General features: G+C 46.8%; 1 long non-coding RNA gene across 2 annotated transcripts in view; it reads left to right on the top strand.

The window, feature by feature from the left end:
• Positions 1–15278, top strand: part of LOC138797843 (uncharacterized) — a 32198-nt gene extending 16920 nt beyond the window's left edge. Inside the window, exons 2-3 of one of the 2 annotated variants that reach the window (XR_011364001.1) lie at positions 1737–1799; positions 14987–15278. This is a non-coding gene — a long non-coding RNA (uncharacterized lncRNA). Of the gene's footprint in view, positions 1–1736; positions 1800–14502 lie in introns of both variants that reach the window. The other variant, XR_011364002.1, reaches the window with a different exon arrangement.
• Positions 15279–17002: the final 1724 nt, after the last annotated feature.

The following is a 17002-nucleotide window of genomic DNA, read 5'->3' as shown; positions in this document are numbered from 1 at the left end:
AGATTATTGCTGGACAACCCCTTTAATTCATAAGAGAGTTTTCATTTTGTTTCTATATCTACATACATAGATGTAATTTAGATTACAGGACTAGACATGGTTTCCCATCAATCAAAAAAGTTGGAAATGTTCCAAAACATAACAGACACTAATTGCTGTCACATAAACTATAACGCGTATCGACAGGAAACCAGACTAAAGTATTCAGCAATGACTTATTAGATTTGTATTGTGATATTATTTAGCTCCTCTTGAGATCTGTATATGGGCCAAATTCTGGCTCATAATTCTGCAAATATTAAGAAATCTAATAGTAGTTCTAAGCTGAGAGTACTTCACAGAAAGGCAGCACATCATTTGATCCTGATAGGCAAAGAGCACTGACCTATCAGCCCTTCAATAATTCACAGAAAAGGATCGGTTAAAGGTCACACACAATGGAAATGACGGCTGTTTTTTTTTTGTAAATAAGGGCCGTTATTGGCCTGTACATGACATCCATCCAATAAAAATGGCTATCCTTTTGCGGTGTGTGAACATAGCCAAAATGTAAATTTTATTAATACTGGTTAAAAAGCTAAATTCATCCTAGTGCATTGTACACAAGGCTATCCTTACCTAATTGGATATTAAAGGGGAACTATGAGCAGGTTAGATGAATCTAACCTGCTGATATGTCCCTATTGCACAGGAGACACAGAGGAGGAAGGGATGTCTTTTACCTTCCTCCTTGGTGCCGTTGCAGTGTAGTTAGTTGTGTGCTTCACGGTCCAGAGAGACCATTAGGAGCACTGCATGCCCTTATAGTAGGGCCCCCCTTACTAATGATAATGAATGGAGCTGGTTGACTGAGGTAGGCGAGATTGGCGCTATGGGAGCTGGAGCTATGGAGCACTGAACTAACTGCACTGTAATGGCACCACGGAGGAAGGTAAGAGACATACCTTCCTCCTCTACAACTCCTGTGCAATAGGGACATATCAGCCGGTTAGATTTGTCTGCCTAAAGTTCCCCTTTAAACAGGTGACCCCCAGTTTCCATCCTAACCCTAACTAGCTTAGCTTTTACCTTTAAAGGGGTTGTCCTGCGAAAAAATTTTTCTATCAAATCAACTAGTGTCATAAAGTTATATAGATTTGTAATTTACTTCTATTTAAAAATCTCTAGTCTTCCCATACTTATTAGCTGCTGTATGTCCTGCAGGAAGGGGTGTTTATTTACATTCAGAAACAGTGCTCTCTGCTGACATCTCTGGCCAAGTCAGGAACTGTCCCGAGCAGTAGCAAATCCCCATAGAAAACCTCTACTGCTCAGGACAGTTCCTGACTCGGCCAGAGATGTCAGCAGAGAGCACTGTTTCTGAATGTAAATAAACAACATCTCCTGCAGGATATGTAGTAGCTTATATGTATGGGAAGACTTGAGATTTTTAAATAGAAGTAAATTACAAATCTATATAACTTTCTGACACCAGTTGATTTGGAAGAATTTTTTTTCCCTGGACAACCCCTTTAATTTATAAGAAATTGCAATACTGGGTGATACACATAGGCTAGATGTATAAGTGCTAGACTGGTTTAAAACATCATGATATACATGCAGATACCATCGATCTGGCAATGCTGTTTGTCATCCTTGTTAATGTCAGTAACAAAATTAAATCCCGGATATCGTAAACCTCTAAAATGTAAAATACTCCTCTAACGCATTTCCCTCCTTTTTTTGTTTATCATCAGGGAGAACATTGAGTATATAAGACAGGAGACAACAACCTCAGCACTGGGAAAAAATACAGCAAGGTACATCAATACAGATTGCACTGTTTGATTTATTCTTTGATCCATTGATTCTAACAGAGCCGCGTCATACAGGGGAGGGAATTCCCTCCCATTGGGGGTGGGCCGGCCCCCCTCCAGTGCTTGAGCACCGGCTCGGGACCCATGATTAGAACAGCGCTGTACACGGGAACTGGGCCGCGGATCAAAAAACGGACCGCGGCACCGGCTTGTCCGTGACGGCGCCGATCTATCCCTGTGTCAGATTAGATTGTGGTGGTACATCCTCTTTAAAGGAGAAGTCTGGTGAAAAATTTTATTAAAGTATTGTATTGCCCCCCAAAAGTTATACAAATCACCAATATACACTTATTATGGGAAATGCTTATAAAGTGCTTTTTTCCCTGCACTTACTACTGCATCAAGGCTTCACTTCCTGGATAACTTGGTGATGTCACTTCCTGGATAAACATGGTGATGCCACTTCCTGGATAACATGGTGATGTCACTTCCTGGATAACATGATCCAACTCCCAGAGTTGTGCGGGCTGTAGCTGCTGGAGAGGATGATGGCAGAGGGATGCTCAGTGTCCCTCCAGTGCCCTGTGTCCCTCAGTGTCCCCCTGCCCTAATCCTCTTTAGCAGCCACAGCCCACACAGCCCTGGGATTCGGGTCGTGACATCACCATGTTATCCAGAAAGTGACATCACCATGTTATCCAGAAAGTGACATCACCATGTTATCCAGAAAGTGACATCACCATGTTATCCAGGAAGTGACATCACCATCTTATCCAGGAAGTGACATCACCATGTGATCCAGGAAGTGACATCACCATGTGATCCAGGAAGTGAAGCCTTGATGCAGTAGTAAGTGCAGGGAAAAAAGCTCTTTATAAGCATCTCCCGTAATAAGTGTATATTGGTGATTTGTATAACTTTTGGGAGGCAATACAATACTTTAATACAAAATTTCACTGGACTTCTCCTTTAACAAATTTTTTGTTCCTTTCGGGATTCTGCTCATTGGGCTGTGGGCTTTGAAGACTTCTCCTTCTCCAAATACATTAAGGCTGAGTTCACACACAGTATATTTCAGGCAGTATTTGGTCCTCATGTCAGGTCCTCATAGCAACCAAAACCAGGAGTGGATTAAAAACACAGAAAGGCTCTGTTCACACAATGTAGAAATTGAGTGGATGGCCGCCATATAACGGTAAATAACTGCCATTATTTCAATATAACAGCCGTTGTTTTAAAATAACAGCAAATATTTGCCATTAAATGATGGCCATCCACTCAATTTCAACATTGTGTGAACAGAGCCTTTCTGTGTTTTCAATCCACTCCTGGTTTTGGTTGCCATGAGGACCTCACATGAGGACCAAATACTGCCTGAAATATACTGTGTGTGAACCCAGCCTAAAATTAAATTGCCAATAAACTCAGAAATTGAATTCTTCCTGCGTACGCACAATATCAATGTTTTACAGAAAAGTGAGCAAGGAGTTAGAAAGAAGACGCCTTAACATGTCTCACACAACAAATCTACTGCGGATCAGCTATTTATGCATTTCTTATTCAGCTCTGCAATTTCTACTTACAAAAGTTGGCCAATGAATATTTATTTTGCATTTAGATGACAGTATTCGGTATTGTTTGGAAGTAAATTGGTATGAGGGGAGTTCTTACGCCATGTTGGCTCCATTCGGTCCATAGTAGGATGCAGACATTTATTAGTGATAACTTGTTAGAGAGAATTAGAAAAGAAAGGGACAAGAATGGTGGTTATTTCTTGATATATTTTCCCACACACTGCTGTTCCCTACCACAAATCCTACTGAACCTCCTTGGATGCAGGAAGCGGTTAAGAGCAATTTTAGAACTGATTGAAGCGAGAGCTAAAAATAAGAAGGCATAAAGGTGTTTTTATCTCTCTCCTGAAAAATTGCCTAATCTAAGCTTCAAGCATATCATTAACAGAGATTCCTGCATTAATCAGATGTACTCCTTAGTTTATGTCCAGGAAAAGTTTTTTTAACCTATGTTTTATAGGAACATAGTGGTGATTAGAAGGTTATATTGTAGAAAACCCATAAAAATACATCCACAAATGGTGATATGGTGCATAGCAAAGCATTGAAAATCCATAGCATAAAGGCCTTATTCCCAAATTCTGTGCACACACCGTATATACGGATGGAAACTCCTGGCATCATGAATCATTATGATGCCGGGAGCTCAGAAACAATTAAAATCTTTGCTGTACAGTACTGAAATAGCTGCGTGTTAGCCAGCATCTTCACAAGGTCTGTTGTTTTTGTTCTTTTTTAAAAAAAAAAAAAATAATGTAGAGAAAAACGCATAGGTTTCCCCCCATTTTCATAACCAGCCAGGTTTAAAAAATAAACAGCAGCAGCCTAGAAGTACCAGGGTTGGAAGGGCGATTTTTGACCCCCCCTCCCCCCTAGCCTAAAAACACCAGCCTGCTACCACTCAAAATTGGCACTCTGGCACTACTGGTACCCGTCTCTTCCCAGTATACCTGGTGCGGTGGGTACTGGGGTAACAATGGGTGTGTGTGTGTTAGTGTTAGCCATTTTATACCGGGTAACACAAGGACCCGACTTAGTAATGGATGCCATCTATCAGACAGCGTCTACTAATAAGCCTGTAATAATAATAAAAAACACAACATAATAGAGAAAAGTATTTTATTTAAAACAAAACACCCCATACCCCTCGTTGACCATTTTATAAAACAAAAAACAACAACGCTGGTTATCGACCCCGGTTATTCGGTGGTTATCGTGTACCGAATCCGCTGTAATCCCCTGGATACCGATATCTAAAAAGCAAAAGGGAAAAACAAACACACACAAAAAAAAAAGATGTACTGCACCTTACAGCATGCAGCATCTTAGCCTCCACACTTAACCCTTTCTGTGCCAGACTGAACGATGTGTCTCCCAGGGGGTTAAGTGAGGATGCATGCCATCCTCACTTAATATGGGGGCCACATTGATCTTACACTGTACCCATCCCAGCAAGAAAGGATTTTAAATGGCAGAATGAAGTAAACTTGATTTCCATCCAGAGGAATGTCTGTAGGCCTCCTATGGGCTTGTAATACTCACACCTGTGTACTGACCATAACGGACATATGCCCTTGTCAGCCACTGCCTTCTATGGGACATATACTGCGCAGGTCTGTCTGTATGGGAAACAGTGAGTTATTACTGCCACAAGCGGTCCTCTGTATACATCTACACCATTTCTATGTCTAAACAAACACATTGATTCTGGTGGTAATGCATTGACTATTGTACTGTACTTTGTCTTGTACCTCATTTGCCCCTGATGACGTCACATTACATTAGTGACAGAAACGTTTAGGGTGAGGTGTTCGGCCCGACTGGCATTCCTTGTGTGATATTTATACTGACGTGTTTTGGTAAAACTGCCTTGAGTTGGTTTCTTATTTGTGGCATAAGTGTTTTACCGGATAAATTGTTTTTTGAGTGAGCCCTTCCCATACTCTACTGCATCAGCCAATAAGGCTACCGTTTTTGACCCCAAAGTGATGTTGTATGACCCAGACGCATACTTATAGTTTAGATGCACACTGGTGCATGTGGAGACAGTTGCCACTCTTGGAGATCTACTATTTGGTTTCTTGTTCATCGGTCCATTTACGGACAGAAATATTTATGTGGATTATATTTTATCAGATCATAATAAAAGTAACTTTTTAAGCTACTTCTAATTCCTGACTTTTCTGCAACTAACAAATAGCTATAGGTTACATCCTTCGTAAAAGCCTGTACTTATTGTTAGTCAGTGGTGATGAAGGTAGTGATAAAGTTTCGCCACTGGATGTCGCCGTATTTGGTATATGTACTCAGATGCTGCATGGCTGAAGTATGTAAAGGGTTATTGTTTATTTGTGTGTCATACAGATCCGTGAACCTATGGGAATCTTTCTTCTGTCCTATCACCTCTCTACTTCTTCTATTGCACTCTTCACCCACTCACAGCACACTTTAGATACGCTGAGGAAGGAAGTCCCATGGGTAGAGGAAGTGCATGGGTCTTTTGAGTTGGACATTGTAGAGGAAGGACGCAAGCTAGACAGCTCTCTATAGTGGTCCCCGCTGGGCCCTGGCCCTTTGCCAGATCTCAAGAGTCAGTCTAAGTCAGAACCCTGTATGGGTAGGAAGCAAGACAAGACAAAGCTAACAGTTTTCTACTCAGTAACGCTACACAACACTATGCAGTGTTAAAACTCTCACGGGAGAGGACAAGTCACAGACAACCTCAACCCACGCCATGGACTAGGAGAGTCACAGAGCAGGACAGTATCCACAGACAGCAGTAAGCTAGGAACTGATCCAGATAGAGCAAAGTTGCTAAGGCCTAGGAACTCTAACTCGCAGCGCGGTTGTCAGCAGGGAACCCTCAGCATTCCGCTCATCCCAGGGCATTAGGTGGTGTGAAGACCGAAAGGTCAATACATGGGCACCAGTGTTCTCTTCTTCTTCTAGGTGTTCTTCTGCCTCATCCTCCAACATCCCGGCACAGCAAAGTACTACTTGGGTTGAGACTCTCACAACATCCTTCTCTCTGCTACTCAGATTCTTTGTATGTCTCAGCACCGTACTCAGTCAGCACGACTGTACCCTCCATTGCATTCCTATTACAGATCTGGTAGCAGTATTGTCAAGTATTATCAAGTGCTTTCTCAAGAGAAACCTCTACTGTCAAGGCACAGCTATATAACCTGCTGCACACACATACTTTTCTAGTAAAAACAAGCTTATTTAAGATCAAGAGACTCTTCGTCTCACACTGACACATTGTACATCGTAACCTTGGGACATTACCACTTTCTGTGGGTGGCAGTTACGATAGTCTGGGAGGGTCACTATACCACTCCGGCCATCCGTGATTACACAAACCCAAGGGACTCCGTAGCAATCCTGCAGGACACTGACCACAGGGGAACAGGGTACAACCAGCCTTATCAACTATAAGCAGGTGTGCTATCACACTTGGCGTCACGAAATAACATCTTAAGGTCCGGCTGTATCTCGGCCAACCACCACTGGAGTGGCGTCACACCTCACCACCTAGCAAGTGACCGGACGCTCCTCTGACACAACATCCCAGGAGGTCACAACATAGTAATGGTTATCCTTTCTTTCCAAGAGCATACAGTATGTAAGGGTGATTAAATCTTTAAATCCAGACCTTTGTGCACCTTTCAGCTGTGTCTGCATTTAGAACATAGATACAGTTTACTACAAAGGTGAAACGAGGAGACATTGGCCCTTGCCACATCATATGTATGGGGAAGGGGGGGGGGGGTGGATAGCCTTACTTTCCCTTACATACTGGTGGGCTGCTCTTAGTTGGAGCCAGAATTCTGGTCTCCTGTAACATCGTACATTGCCAGGAAGCCAAGTTTTCTCATGGCCAAAGTAAATAGACTGAGCCCAGAGTTGACACAATGAAGTTGGCAGTAGCAGACTATAATAGGTCCATTTCGGGCGGTAGCCCGGGGCCCTGAGCTCCTGGGGGGCCCATGGCCACCCAAAAAGACTTATACTTTCAGTGATGTACTGTCTCCTGGCTACATTTCTGCCATGATTTCCACTTTTTTACCGCAATTTTATTTCACCAAAAATCAATTCATTGTGATATTATCTATCCTGTACTATGAACTAGTGCTGCCATAGTTACAGTGGGGTGGGGGGGCCCAGGTTTGGTGAACAGCCCGGGGCCTATGGTAAAGTTAATCTGCCTCTAGTAGTTGGGAGAAAAAAACTGAGAAAAAGTGAATATTAAAGAAAACTAAGAAGATTACTTTCATAGATAAAACAAGTCCTTACATACAGGAGGACAGAATAGTCTTACTAGCTGAGGGTATACAGTAGGAGAATCAGCAGACTGTGAATGGTCAGGATACAGACCAAGGGGGAGATTTATCAAACATGGTGGAAAGTGAAACTGGCCCAGTTGCCCCTAGCAACCAATCAGATTCCACCTTTCATTTTCCTAAGAGTCTGTGAGGAATGAAAGGAGGAATCTGATTGGTTGCTAGGGGCAACTGAGCCAGTTTCACTTTACACCATGTTTGATAAATCTCCCCCCAAGGGCCCAAAGCCAGGAGGTTACTTTACGGTAAAATAAGCAGGAAATGGTTGTCAGAGTTCAGTCCAAAGGTCCAGAAGTAAGAAGGGTGAGTAGAGGGGCGGAAGGCAGAGGGTCAGGGGAACAGCAGAACAACACAGATACAGAAACATCAGTGACGGCAGAAAATAACAATCATAGGCGTCTGTGGCCTGCAAGAGCCTGTCCAACTAACCCGGGCTAAGAACATAGGATGCTCCATGTGATCGGCCCTGTGTCCCTGCTCTCTGATTGGTTAATAAGCCTTGCTAGCAGCCGCAGAGAGCCGGAATGCCGCCAGGTAACTGTATTATATCCACCAGGGATCTTACCCCTATACACAGAATGTGGTGACATCAATCACAAATCCACAATATAATAAGCAGATTACACCTACACATCTGCAGGTATATATTAGGGGGAGGTACGGCAGATGTACGCTAGGGAGATGGGGCGAATCTGTGCCTTCTCCCTGGTGTACCTCCCTGCCGTAGTTTTCGTTAATGTCCCCATGTATGTTAGCCCATGCACATTTGAGTGGAGTTTGCCAATTGGTATAAACCACTATGTTGCTGCTGTTATGATCATAGTAAGTCCTGTGATGTCATATTATGATACTGCTGTTATGATCATAGCAAGTCCTGTGATGTCATATTATGTCACTATGGTTACGGTCATAGCGAGTCCTGTGATGTCATATTATTTCGCTATGGTTACGATCATAGCGAGTCCTGTGATGTCATAGCGGAATGGTTACTTGTTACTGTCTCCGGCCCAGTGTTGTCAGTGACTTTTTAGCCACTGAGTTGGTTGGTTAGTCGGACAATTGCTCGGACTTATCTGACTGATAAAAATGCGCTGGCTGATTAAATTACTTTTTAATGCTGTCGCCTCTATTGGTCAGGATTATGTACAGGACCATATTGAGGGGAAGCTTACAGGTCTAATCCGCCAATATAGAGAAAGATGCAAGCTCCCTAACAATGGGGTGAATGATATTGAGGAAAGGGTTCGGGGGATCATCGAATTTCAGGGGATATTCTGACCCAAATCTGGACAAGGTCTCCATCAGGCAGGGCCGCCATCAGGGCAGTATTAGCAGTACAGTTGTAAGGGGCCCGGGCCCAAACTAGAATTCAGGGGGCCCGCTGAAGCTCCTAACAACTGTACTGCACACAAGCGCACTGCTCCTGCTGTCTGTCAGCTGCTCACTGTCAGGAGCGGAGCTGAGAGAAGACACAAGCAGGGCCCCCTCCTCACTCCCCCCAGGCCCCTCCCCAGCCACCTCAGTACCTTCTCTGGCAGCGTTCTCTGTCGGGACAAGAGGGGGAGGGGCCCGGAGCCGGCTGTGTGCAGGAGAGAAGATGAGGACTGCACCTCATGCTGCCCCAGACTTTCCCTGCAGAACGTAAGTGTACTGGTGCGTGTGTTAGTGAGTTGTGAGTGTGTTAGAGAGTTGGGGGGGGGGGGGGTCGTCTAGAGTGGGGGTTCTGCAGCAGCTGAGGTGTATGATGAGGTTCTGCAGCAGCTGAGGTGTATGATGAGGTTCTGCAGCAGCTGAGGTGTGTATAAGGTTCTGCAGCAGCTGAGGTGTATGATGAGGTTCTGCAGCAACTGAGGTGTATGATGTTCTGCAGCAGCTGAGGTGTGTATAAGGTTCTGCAGCATCTGAGGTGTATGATGAGGTTCTGCATAGGGCTGGGCGATATGGGCCTAAATCAATATCGCGGTTTATCGCACATGTAGCGGCGGTAACGATAACTGAACGATAATTATGGCACGCCCCTTTTTGCAAACCACACCCACTTGCTATGCAAACCACACCCACTTGCCATACTTAATATCAAAAAAGTAAAAAAGCTCACTGAGCAGCAAGCCGTGGTTAGTCTATCATCATCATCATTATTATTATTATCATTTGTCATTATTAGGGGGTGTATGACTACACAGGGGGGGGCCGACAGGGGTGTATGACTGTACAGGGGTGTATGACTATACAGGGGGGGCGGAAAGGGGTGTATGACTTACAGGGGGGGGGCGGAAAGGGGTGTATGACTATACAAGGGGGCCGACAGGGGTGTATGACTATACAAGGGGGCCGACAGGGGTGTATGACTATACAGGGGGGCCGACAGGGGTGTATGACTATACAGGGGGGCCGACAGGGGTGTATGACTATACAAGGGGGCCGACAGGGGTGTATGACTATACAGGGGGGCCGACAGGGGTGTATGACTATACAGGGGGGCCGACAGGGGTGTATGACTATACAGGGGGGGCGGACAGGGGTGTATGACTATACAGGGGGGGCGGACAGGGGTGTATGACTATACAGGGGGGGCGGACAGGGGTGTATGACTATACAGGGGAGGCGGACAGGGGTGTATGACTATACAGGGGGGGGCGGACAGGGGTGTATGACTATACAGGGGGGGGCGGACAGGGGTGTATGACTATACAGGGGGGGCGGACAGGGGTGTATGACTATACAGGGGGGGCGGACAGGGGTGTATGACTATACAGGGGGGGGCGGACAGGGGTGTATGACTATACAGGGGGGGCGGACAGGGGTGTATGACTATACAGGGGGGGCGGACAGGGGTGTATGACTATACAGGGGGGGCGGACAGGGGTGTATGACTATACAGGGGGGGCGGACAGGGGTGTATGACTATACAGGGGGGGCGGACAGGGGTGTATGACTATACAGGGGGGGCGGACAGGGGTGTATGACTATACAGGGGGGGCGGACAGGGGTGTATGACTATACAGGGGGGGCGGACAGGGGTGTATGACTATACAGGGGGGGCGGACAGGGGTGTATGACTGTACGGGGGGACAGGGATGTGCTACTATACAGGGGGTGGATAGACGTGTATGTATGACTGTAGTTCCCTCAGTAACAGTACAAGGCTGTAAATTAGGAGGAATGGATGGGCTGCAGCAGGCAGGATAAGCTGTAGGAGACATTGCTGTGTGTGACATCCTGTCTGCTGCAGTCCATCCATTCCTCCTAGCCTTGTACTGTTTACTGAGAGGACTACAGGTCAGCTGCTGCTCCAGCTCTGAAATGCCGGCGTCCCTGCACACACACATGTGCAGCACTTGCCGGCCGGATGTGGGGGGCGCTCAGATGAGACCAGACCGGTGGGGGGCCTCGGACGGGTGAGGTAAGGTGGGGAGGCCTCGGACGGGACCGGACCAGTGGGGTGAGGGCCTCGGACGGGTGAGGTGGGACCAGACGGGTGGGGAGATCGGGCGCTCGGACGGGACTTGTGGCGGGGGCCGGCATTCTCACCTGGACCCTGCTTCTGCTTCTGCTGCTCCCCCACCTCCCCCTCCCCCACCTCCCCCACCTCCCGCTCTGATGCCGGCGTCCCTGCACATAACGTGCACCGCTAATGCCGGGCAGTGCGCGTGTGTGCGGGAGCACTCTGACGGGACAGGAGAGGGGAGAGGGCGCTCTGAAAGGAAGATGGAAGTACAAAAATACCGCAGATACCGTCCTGGCTAAGTTGAGGTCGGTTAACCGACTCCAGTGACGGTATCGGTATTTTTGCGGTATACCGCCCAGCCCTAGTTCTGCAGCATCTGAGGTGTATGATGAGGTTCTGCAGCAGCTGAGGTGTATGATGAGGTTCTGCAGCAGCTGAGGTGTATGATGAGGTTCTGCAGCAGCTAAGGTGTATGATGAGGTTCTGCAGCAGCTGAGGTGTATGATGAGGTTCTGCAGCAGCTGAGGTGTAGGATGAGGTTCTGCGGCAGCTGAGGTGTGTATATGATGAGGTTCTGCGGCAGCTGAGGTGTATGATGAGGTTCTGCGGCATCGCTATCCAAGCAAAACAATGGTTTGGTACACAGATTTCCTGGTATTCGATACTTCATGTTAGGCTATGTTCACATGCCGAAGAGACCGGCTGGGTCACGGAACGGCCGATCTCTGAAAAGATCATCCCAGCTGGTACTGCAGTACCGGCCAGATGATCTTTCCAGCTGCAATGTTCTGATGCGGGTGCATCAGCACGCGCCCGCATCAGAACTTCCCACAGCACGTAATGAAGCGAGCGGCTGCTCCATAGTGTGCACTGACATGTCAGTTGTTTGCGGCGCTGCAAGGGATCCCGGCCGGAGTGTATACTATGTGTATATGCTCCAGCCGGTATCCCATAGTTGGTAAAGCAACGTATATTCTCATAATAATAATCACGGCCATTGTACAACGGCCGGGATTTTATGAAAATATACGTTGTGTGGACATAGCCTTAAGCTGCATAATAGCACAGTTTAACATAAAGTATAATACCGAGAACACAGCGGACAGCTAACTGAGCGACGGCCATGTTCTCTGTGTGCCCTTAGTGTCACCCCCACAGCCCAGCCCAATCTCCGCTTCCAGTGGCCTCAACTTCAAATAGTCGGCACTTAGAGATCGCTTGTGCCGGCTATTTTACAGTGTAGATACCGCCGTCACAACGGACAGTGGCATTTAACCCCTCCAGAGCCGCTCCATATGAAGCAGGGGTCTGCTGTATATGGAGCAGGCCCTCACTGCCAATGACTGCGGCCTGCACTCACGCAGACAGCAGTCATTTAACCATTGCAGGGAACGCCCAGACACCCCTTCTCCCCAGGACCTGCAGGTGCAGCAGCAGCGGTCCCGCACCCATCCTCTCCCCAGGACCCGTCATTGCAGTGGTCCTTTATCTCCCCCCGGGGACCACTGGTCCGGTGGTACAACAACTCCCAGCATACCTTCTTGTGCATTACAGTAGTACACAAGAAGTAGTGCACAAGAAGATATGCTGGGAGTTGTAGTGCACAAGAAGGTATGCTGGGAGTTGTTGTGCCGGGAGGCTGTTGCTGCAGTGTGCGTTGTGCACTACGACTCCCAGCATGAGGTTCTGCAGCAGCTGAGGTGTAGTATAATGTCTGCTTACTTTCATAATACACCTCAGCCGCTCTATTACATCATAATACACCTCAGCTGCTGCAGAACCTCATAATACGCCTCAGCTGCTGCAGAACCTCATAATACACCTCAGCTGCTGCAGAACCTCATCATACACCTCAGCTGCTGCAGAACCTCATCATACATCTCAGCTGCTGCAGAACCTCATCATACACCTCAGCTGCTGCAGAACCTCATCATATACCTCAGCTGCTGCAAATCCTCATCATACACCTCAGCTACTGCAGAGCCTCATCCTACACCTCAGCTGCTGCAGAACCTCATAATACCTCAGCTGCTGCAGAACATCATCCTACACCTCAGCTACAGCAGAACATCATCCTACACCTCAGCTGCTGCAGAACCTCCTCACACACCTCAGCTGCTGCAGAACCTCCTCACACACCTCAGCTGCTGCAGAACCTCATCATACACCTCAGCTGCTGCAGAACCTCATCCTACACCTCAGCTGCTGCAGAACCTTATAATACACCTCAGCTGCTGCAGAGCCTCATCATACACCTCAGCTGCTGCAGAGCCTCATCATACACCTCAGCTGCTGCAGAACCTCATAATACACCTCAGCTGCTGCAGAACCTCATAATACACCTCAGCTGCTGCAGAACCTCATCATAATACACCTCAGCTACTGCAGAACCTCATCCTACACCTCAGCTGTTGCAGAACCTCATCATACACCTCAGCTGCTGCAGAACATCATCATACACCTCAGCTTCTGCAGAACATCATACACCTCAGCTGCTGCAGAACCTCATCCTACACCTCAGCTGGAGCAGAACCTCATAATACACCTCAGCTGCTGCAGAACCTCATAATACACCTCAGCTTCTGCAGAACCTCATAATACACCTCAGATGCGGCAAAACCTCATCATACACCTCAGCTGCTGCAGAACCTCATCCTACACCTCAGCTGCTGCAGAACCTCATCATACATGGAAAAAAACAGGCTTATAATGTTAGTCTATGGTGTCTTTTTTTTTTCTTACACAGAGCGGGGGAGAGGATGCGCTGCAGTGGTCTTCTCCTGATCGGTATGGGTTTGAATGCTCGAACCTGGACCAATCAAAACTTTTGATATGTCTCTATAACATGTCAAAAGTTTTTTTTAAATGACTGGTACCCTTTAAATCAGTGATGGCTAGACTTGACACTCCAGCTGTGTCAAACCTACAATTCCCAAGGTTAGCCATCACTGCTTTAACGGGTACCTCTTTCAAAGTTGATGTCTCTGGAGTGGTGTTCAGACGCAGGTGCTACTGGGAGATTGGGTGGAACTGGTCTGGTGTGGGACATATCGAATAAAACCAAATCCTCTACAGGCAGCTGTGTCCCACGCCACACCAGAGACATCAGTCAAAGATATGTCCCGGATTTTTTGTTAATGGGGGGCCCAGACACTTTGGGTGTATGGGGCCCAGAAATTCCTGATGGCGGCCCTGCCATCAGGCTACAGATATTTCCAATAAAGCGGTGAGTAACACCTGTCTTATTACTTATAGGGTGGTTCGAGGGGGGGGAGGTGGGATACAGAGCTATTACTTATTAACTCATTATAACAAACAACATATCTGTATTCTTCTTACAGGATAAACTGTGATCGCACCTGGAAGCTTAGGTTCTCCCATACAGTATATTAGACGCCATCTATACTGGTGGAGCTAATGGAGGGAGTGAGGCTGCTGTCGCTGCAAGACATTTACTGGGGAGTTTTCATGTTTCTACAATGACATCTATGAACATCCATGAGGATGACACTTTCTAGAAGAATTGTATAGTAACAGAGGCGTTCCTGTAAAACATAACAGGATCTCCAATGGACAATGGAAACATTGCAAATCTTACAGGAATTCTGGACCAACACAGGAAAAGAGCTACAACTATATCCCAGCTATATCCAGCTACATTTCCAACATGGAAACCCTCAAGGGAAGAGAGAGAGGCTGCTGTGTATGTATGGCATTACTACATAACCCTATAGAGAACCCATCTCTGTTGCCAACTCACCAACCCCAGGAGCTGACAAGCGAGGAGAACAGGGACTGGATAAAATGTTCTTTTTCCCACAATAGGAACTGCTACAGCTAAATGGATAAAACATTGGGAGCCTAGCTCAGCTCTTAGATGGTACCTAACATCTGGATCCAGAATTTGCTCTATAGCCTCAGTTGTATAGTAGAAGACATGAAGAGAAATGGAGATATTACTACACATCCCATAGCCATTCAAGAGAAGAATTTCAGAAGTTTTCAGAGTCTGTATCTACACTTTCCTCAGCCACCTTACCTTGTGTGACTATGATGCTCCTCACAGTAGGAATTGATAATATGCTAATGTTTAAATAAAATAACATTGTCATCTAAATATATTATTGTCTTTTTTACTATCCTTGTGGGATTACAGCTATTGTCATGTGAAACATGGTTTAATTAATTACTATTCAGCCTCAAAATTACAGACGCCCTAAAAGATGGCCGGTGTGTGGGCCGGTGTGTGAACATAGCCTAAATATATATATATGTTCTTGTTGGGCAAAAACTAGGTACTAGGTAATAATGATCCTGGGTTTGGCTTCAAATCTTTGGCAGATAATCTGTCATCAGATCTGTTGGTGGAATAGGGCCTTAAGTAGTAGTGCTCTGTAGAGGTAGAGAGAAGAGGAGAGGGGTTGCCAGAGGAGCCAGTGCCTAGTTTAGATCCTGTACTCTGCCAGAACTGTAGTGTAGATATAAAGGTAGACAAGTGATACTCCTACTAACGTTTAGACCTTCTGCCCCCTAATGTCGTAGAACCTATCCTAGGTGGGTAGCACGAGCCCCAGTCGTCAGTTATCTCGGTAAGTAGGTTCCTGATGTTTCTCAATTGCACTGCGCTGCACAGTAGGATACGTAGACCTTTTCAATATGTTAGCTTTGTCCTACTGGGGTCTGCTCCACTTGGTTCAGGAGTCTGCCCTGAACGTTTTCGAGAGGTTCCTGGCGTGGGCTAGGGTGGGGTGGTCCTAAGTGGCTGCTCTCCCCTACGGTAGCTTAGCACTTCATAATGAAAGTAGTAGTTGCTTGTATAGAAAGATCTCTTAACCCCTGTCAGGGGTCTTGGCAAAAGCCAGGCCCTGGCTGAACTTCTGCAGAAACTCTGCTTCTGTGTTTCCTCTCTTGCTGAAAACCAACTAAAAACTCCACTCACTTTCTCCACCAGTTTAACTCCTCCTACAGGAGTACTATCTTAACCAGTCATGTCAAACTCTGGCCCGCGGGCCAAATCTAGCTCGCAGTGCCATTATTTTTGGCCCGCCAGGCAATTCAGAGTTTGAATTACAGTACATTTGGCCCACCATCGCATTACAATATATTATGGGTGGTCTGGACAGCCGCTCGGACCGCCCATATTATAATATTGTAGGCCACAGGCAGTTTTTAGCCTGCAGGCTAAGAGTATGTGAGCTGTGTCCCAATGCCTGCAGTACAGTGACGTCATCACACATGTCCTCTGCTGAGCGCCTCCTGTGGACTCTGGGCCGCAGAAAAGGTGAGTCCAAGCTAATGGGAAAACCTGTCACCCCTGGACGGCCCCTGGAACCCACCCTACCCCTGGATACGACCCCCCATACTTGCATGAGAAGATGAGTGGGCGGCCGTATCTCTGCAGCGGGACTGGCATCAGGAATGGGACGGGCAGGATGGGGTAAGTATGGGGGCTGTATCCAGGGGTAGGGTGGGTTCGGGGGGCCATCCACGGGTGACAGGTTCCCTTTAACAACTCTGTTCTAGAGGCTGGTTACTATATAAGAGTCTATTGGGGGAGGGCTGGCTACTATATAAGAGACTATGGGGAGGATTGGCTACTATATAAGAGGCTGTGGGGGAGGGGTGGCTACTATAAGAGACTATTGGGGAGGGCTGGCTACTATATGAGACTATGGGGTAGGGCTGGTTACTATATGAGATTATGGGGGGAGGGCTGGCTACTATATAAGAGACTATTGGGGAGGGCTGGCTACTATATGAGACTATGGGGGAGGGCTGGCTACTATATATGAAACTATTGGGGAGGGCTGGTTACGATATGAGACTACAGGGGAGGGCTGG

The sequence above is a fragment of the Dendropsophus ebraccatus genome, chromosome 7 (assembly GCF_027789765.1).
Source record: "Dendropsophus ebraccatus isolate aDenEbr1 chromosome 7, aDenEbr1.pat, whole genome shotgun sequence".
In the NCBI taxonomy this organism is placed as follows: Eukaryota; Metazoa; Chordata; class Amphibia; order Anura; family Hylidae; genus Dendropsophus; species Dendropsophus ebraccatus.
Note: the sequence above shows the minus strand (reverse complement) of the source record. Positions and strands in the feature narration are given on the sequence as shown.